Source organism: Nicotiana tabacum, chromosome 6 (assembly GCF_000715075.1).
Source record: "Nicotiana tabacum cultivar K326 chromosome 6, ASM71507v2, whole genome shotgun sequence".
NCBI lineage: Eukaryota > Viridiplantae > Streptophyta > Magnoliopsida > Solanales > Solanaceae > Nicotiana > Nicotiana tabacum.
Genome location: NC_134085.1, coordinates 127,918,845 through 127,926,084, shown reverse-complemented (window position 1 = coordinate 127,926,084; position 7,240 = coordinate 127,918,845).

Genomic DNA, 7,240 nt, shown 5'->3' with positions numbered 1-7,240 from the left:
GAGGAAAAGGTGTTAAGTACCCCTCTTGGTCTACAATTGTGGGTCCTGACCAAACCTATATTGAAAAATTAGTCCATTATAAGTAAACAGATGAATCAAATAGGTTGCAAGTAAAGTACGTTAGAATAACTCAAGTAGTAAGATAAAGGTTTGAACAAGTTGTAAAACAAAGGTTTAAATAAAGAAAGGATTTGGTAAAGAGGGATATTAGGTTGGTTATCCTATAAGATCACCCCACGCAATGTCTGGTAAACACTCTTCAATGAGGGGCTACACGTAACATTAACACATAGTCATCATATCTCATATCTACCCTTCCCATCCCCTTATTAGTCATGCAAAGCGAGTGTTTGGTCAACGATTTCTATTGCGTGCTGCTACCCATCCCCTCTTAATGGTCCTGGAGGGAGTTAGAACCTCTACCTATGGGTGGTTCTAGACGTACCCCTAAGGTTTTAAAAGGCAAAAATTCTAAGGCAACAGTCAAAAGCATTTAGGACTTTCACATATAATGGGAGCAATTAAGAGGCTTAGAGTTTCCTCCTCAAACAAACACATAAGCAGCACGACTCAGGCATAGTTAAGGTCTTTTATTAGACAATGTCCTAAAGTAGGATATCTAAGTGAATATGCAAAAACAGATAAACCCTTTTTTAGACTCAGAAGTTACACCCTAGTAGTTTCCTATGGACTCTTTTTTAGAAGCTGGTTAGGGTCAAAAAACGTTAAGCGATGGAGACAGTTTCAGAGAAAGAAGTTTTGAAAATGCCCTAAAGGCTTGCCAATATGCAGAATACTGGTGTCTATATTAATACAGAGACAAGGTAGGTTTTGAGATTGATTCCTTTAATACCTATAGGCATGATATCTAATGAGATATAGACACTTTGAAAGAACTTGTTTCAGGAAATGCTTAATACTTTATAAAAACCAATTCAGAAATGACTAGGCGTAATCAAGTTGATTTATTAGACTAGATTAGACTGACAAGTAGCATTTCGAGTATGGCTCCCTATATGCATGATATCTAAGTGTAATACTGATTGTAATGATTTGCAGGCCGAGAAACATACATGACACTTGTTATAACTGAATTTGGATTAGGTCATATAGGCATGGCATCTATTATTGAACTGATATTAAGATATGATTGTTTGGAACCTATAAGCATGGTTTCTAAACATGACAGAATGTAAAACCTTATAGACATGGTTTCTACTTGATGAGCAAACAAACTTAAAAGTGAAATCCTATGGATATGATTTCTATTAGGCAAAGCAATTAGATTAAATATTAAAGTCCTATGAGCATGTTTTCTATTTAGTAGAGCAAACAAACTTTTAAAAGTAAGGTCCTAGGAGCAGGATTTCTACCTCTATTACCCCATAAAGTATCCATCTACCCACCCTTTTTACTAAATACCTCAATATCTGTTTACAAATTATTACAGGTCAATGAATGAATTACATAAGTAAAAATATGAAATCAAGAAGCTATTCTATAGGGAGCCTTCAATTAGGCCCAGGGTTCCCGAAGCCTTCAATGGCCTCATATGCCTCAGTTCCATAGACAAATCAGGGTCTAGGTGCATGAAAGTTCCCTAAGGATCTCAAGGACCCCGGGCAGTACTTACACCTAGACTTAGTAACCAAGAATTGAATAAGTGCAGTGTGGGAAGGCTAGCCTCAGTATGCCAGAGTTCAGAGGGTTCTCAAAAGGATCCCAAGGCAGTACACATACTAGAGGGGGTAGAACTTATTGACTAAGAGTAGAGTGAAAAGTGATGGACACAAGTTGAAAAACTTTAGTAAGAAACTATATTTAACAAAAGTCTTTTTTGAAAATAATTTAGTAAAGCGGCAGATATTGTTTGAAAAAAAAAGAGATTCGAGTAGTTAACAAAGTCCAAACACCTTTGGATAGGTTTAGATACAACTAGGAGTCATAGCATCAAGGCAGGTTTGGTAGTCACAAACAGGGGTAAAGGGGGGTTTGGGAATACATAGGACACATATAGTTAAGCCAAGACCTGGGAATTAGTGGTCATACCCTGAAGTAGCTAACTAGACATAGTCACAGAATCAGACATAAAGAATAGACTTACGTGCAAGGGGATAAGGATTTGGGAGATCCACGGTGGTAAACATATAACAAGCAAGAGATAAATAGTGTAGACATGCAGAAACAAATAGAAGGGGAAACATACTGATCTCAAGGGGAGGGGAAGACATGATATCATGCTAACAATGTAGCTATCAACTACAAGTTTCACAACAAAACCATAAATAGAAGCAAACTAGGAACAAAATGAACTGAAGCAACAAGAGAATCATATTGTGTTTGGAACTTTGAATTGAAACTAGAACATACCAGTGAAGAGGATAGTAAGCAGAACGAAAGAACAAGAGAACACAAATGGTTAGCCTTGGCTTGCAGCCGGCTAATTTAGAGATAATTTAGAGCAGTAGCAAGTAGCACAAGAGAGAGAGTAGAGATTTTTTTAAGTATGAGAGATAGTTTTTGAACCCCAAGAGTTCGTGTCTTGTGCTAATGAAAGACTAGAGTATTTATAGTTTGAAAGCAGGTAGTAAATAAGGTAAGAATCATAATAGCATATTAATTGAGGAACTCAGAATCAGTCAGTCAGAAAATCAAGGCAAGTACTCCCTTAAGTTAAGGGAATTAATTCAAACGGCAAGAACCAGTAGCATATAAGGCAAGAAAATTAGTATATGACTGATAAGGAAAGAATCAAGTTCAGTAACCATAGGGTAGTCAATTAGGACTAAGTTTAGAAAACTCCAATTAAGGAAATAATTCAATAAGAATAAAGTACCACAACAAATAAGGTAGAGGGATCAGTCAATTTAAACAGATGAGGTAGAATTTAGGGTTTTAAAAGAAAATCTTTCAATCAAACCGTCAAATAAAGAAATCAGAATCAATCAAGAGAGAGTTATAATTCTATACTTCAACATATAAATAGAGAAGAATAAACAGACATAGCAAATAGGCAAGATCAGCAATATCGACAGAAAGAGGCAAGTCTTAAACAATCAAGATGAATACAATCACATATAGGTGATACAAGTAGGCTAAGGACTCAGTAAAACCTATTTGAAGCACGGTAACCACAGAAACTTAACAAGAATCGAGTAGTCATGCTAACACACAGAACCAAAACAAAGAAGATCTGAAACAAATTAGGGCTTTTAACATAAGCGAGTTAAAAAAGCAGTAGAAACATAGAATCAGTCAAGATATGCAAGGATAGAAGTTTCAAACATAAAGAATCAGTTTAAACAAAGTGTAGAAGAAGTTCCGAAAAACCCTAATTTTTAAAAGAATGTAAAACAGCTTAAAGTTGATGATTTTTCAAAAGAGGATTGAGAGCAGTGTAGGACATAAAAGGAATAGGCTTGAATCATTTAAAAATGGCCTATATCTAAGAGATACAAACGAAAAATTAGGGTTTCAAAGGAAACCCAAGTAGAGATAGAAGAACCTGCTTAGGACTTCATAAATCGTAACAAATATAGTGTGATTTTGCCCAAAATCAAATCGGAGAAGCCTTGAATAGCAAAACCAGCAACCCTAGATACAAGCCGGCATGGCCCAGGGCCTTGAAGGCCCCAGAGATGATGAGCAAGGCGATGGAGGAATCATTAGAGGCTTGAAGTTGAAAGGTGGCCACCGAAGAAAACCAGAGAAGGAGGCGGCGGTTGAAGAGGGGTTAGGGTTAGGTTTAAGAGAAGAGAGGAGACGAGAGCATCTGAAGGTGGTGGGGGTTTGGAAATGAGGTAGGGTTTAAAAAAGGAAAGGGCTCATGTGGACCGTTGATTTGGGAGATCAACGGTTAGGATTTGATCGGGTAAATGGGTTCCGGGTTGGGTAGATGTTTATAGGGTTTGGGTCGGGTTAATTGGGTAGGAAATTGGGCTGGGGAGTGGGTATAGTTTGGGCTATAATTGAAAGCCAAATCTGGCTATAATTTAAATAACCAATTTTCCCTATTGAATTTATAATAAATAATAAATAATTTTCTAAAAGTAATTTTCTATACAAAAATGATTTAAAATATGTAATTATCATTTTAAAAATATAGGGACCAATTTTACGCATATAAAATATAATTATACATTAAAATGGGCTAACATTGCAATTATTTGCAATTTAGCTTAAAAATACTAAATGTAATTATAAAAATGCATGTGAAATATATTAGCCATATTTCGTCATAAGCATAGAAATTAAATGAATAAATTATCATAACAATAATTTGGAAAATAATTATTGAGGATTTTATGAATAAAAGGGAAGAAAATAAATCAATTTAAATCCTTAAAATTATAAGAAAAATTATAAAACCTTGTACATACTTATATATGTATATATATGATTATTGAAGGTATTTATGCATATTAAAAAATATATAGAAAAAATTGGGTATCAACAATAACCTGCCAAACCCAGGAAGCTACGAACCTCCGTCAGTGTCGTGGGTCTAGGCCAAGTCTTCACTGCCTCAATCTTCTGTGTATCAACATGGACACCCTCATCTGAAATAATATGTCCAATAAAAGCTACAGAATTCAACCAGAATTCACATTTAGTGAATTTTGCGTACAACTTCCTTTCTTGTAGAACTTTCAGCACAGTACACAAATAACCTGCATGCTCAGCCTCTGACCGAGAATAAACCAAAATATTATCTATAAATACAATCACTAACAGATCTAGGAAGGGTCTGAACACACGGTTCATCAAGTCCATGAATACTGCTGGAGCATTGGTCAAATCGAATGACATAATACGAAACTCAAAGTGCTCGTATCTAGTCCTGAATGTTGTCTTCAGAATATCTTTCTCTCTACCCTTATCTGATAGGACCCCGACCTCAAGTCTATCTTCGAGAAACACCTGGCGCCTACAACTGATCAAATAAATCATCAATCCTCGGGAGTGGGTACTATTCTTGATCGTCTCCTTATTCAACTGTCTGTAATCAATACATATTCGCAAGGAACAATCTTTCTTTCTCACAAATAACATAGGTGCTCCCCACGGTGATGTATTGGGTCTGATAAAGCCTTTTTCAAGCAAATCCCTCAGTTGCTCCTTTAACTATCTCAGCTCTGCAGGTGCCATTCTATAATAAGGAATAGATATCGGCTGAGTATCTGGTAATGTGTCAATAGCAAACTCAATCTCCCGCTCTGGCGAAAGGCCTGGAAGCTCATCGGAAAAAACATCGGGAAACTCATTAACCACCGGGATAGATTGAAGGGTCAATGAATTTGTTTCATGTCCTATGCCCGAACTAAGTGATAAATATAACCCTTTCTAATCATCTTCCTTGCCTTGAGATAGGAAATAAACCTATCTCTCAGCGATGTAGTGTTACCTTTCAACTCTAGAATTGGCTCCCCTAGAAACTAAAACCGAACCATCTTTGATCTACAATAAACATTAGCATAACAAGAAGTCAACCAATCCATACTCATTACAACATCAAATTCTACCATATCTAGCACAATCAGGTCTGCTACTGTAGAGCGACTAAGAACTACTACTATACAATCTCTATATACCCGTCTAGCTATCACTGGATCCCCAATAGGTGTAGACACCTCAAAAGGTTTAATCAACTCAAGTTCTGTCCCAAACTTGCTAGCAACCAACTGAGTGACATACGATAAGGTGGAACCTGGATCAATCAATGCATATACATCATATGAGGAGACTGATAATATACATGTAACAACATCAGGTGACGACTCTTGATCCTGTCGGCTCCCTAATGCATAAACGCGATTCTGAGGACCGCTCGAGCTAGATGCTCCACTTTTGCCTCTACCACAACCAGTTGGTGCATGTGAACCTTGTTTGGGGGGCGTACTGATGATGATAAACCATCTACAGATCCCGATGGCTGAATAATAACTGCACCACGTCTCGTCGGACAATCTCTCATAACATGGCCTGGATAACCACAAGTATAACAAAAACCCAACCCTAGGAAGCATTGTCCGACATGTTGCTTACCACACTGAGCACATCCTGGCAAGGGTGGCCTCATCTAACTTGACTCACCCCTATACTGATAACTAGAGGCCCTAGAACTCTGACTGGGCCCTGGATAGTTGGAACGATCAAATATACTACCACCAAACTGAGGGGGTGCACTAGCCAATGGTTGGGTTGGATACCACGGGTAATATTGTCTCTGACCACCTCGAAACTCACCAGAAGGACTTTAAGATCTCTCTCTCTTACTATGACCCCTATCATGCTCACAATTGGCCCTCTACTTATGCTTACGCTCCTCTACACACTGAGTGTATGCCTGAATATGAGAAATATCAATGCCTAGATGAAGTGAGACCGACATACAGTCATTAAGCAGGTGCAGCTCCAACCCCATCACGAACCGGTGAACCCGATCCTCCATCTTAGCTACAATAACGGGAGCATACCTAGCCAAAGAATCAAACTGAAGGTTGTACTCTCGAACACTCATATTACCCTGTCGAAGGGTCAAGAACCTACAACTATGGCCCGTCTAAGCTCTTGTGGCAAATATTGATGAAGAAAATCCTCTGTAAACTCCTGCCATACTGTTGGAAGGGCATCCTCACCTCTGGACAACTCCCAAGACTCGCACCAATTAATTGCAACATACTGAAGTCTATAGGAAGCTAGCTCAACTGACTCAGTCGCAATGGACTTCATTACCTTCAAAGTCCTCTGCATCCTATCGATACATACCTGAGGGTCTTCATTTGGGTCTCCTCCAGTGAATATCGGCGGGTCCAAATTAATGAAATCATGAACCTTCGCACTGATGGCCCTATCTGCATGACCAATACCTACTTCCTGGCGCCAAGCATGTACAGCCATTAATTTAGTTAATAGCTGAATAACATCTCTCATCTTCTGACCTGGTGCATCTGGCTGAGGAGTTGGGGTACTGGAGCGGGTGCTGGATTTGGTGCCCCTCATATCTCTTTTAGAGAGGGAAGGGTATGTGAAGTCTGAGATGGAGTCTCACTATGCGACTCTCCTCGAGCCCTAGTAACTCGTGGCACTCGACTTGTAGTCTCATCAGCCACGGACTTGCCCATCTAGCGGCTGTAACTTTCTTGGGCATTGATGAAAACATAACATATCGTTAGGAAAATGAATCCTCATATCACAAGATCTAATATAAGAAGGGAGGATAACATCCTATATGTCTTGC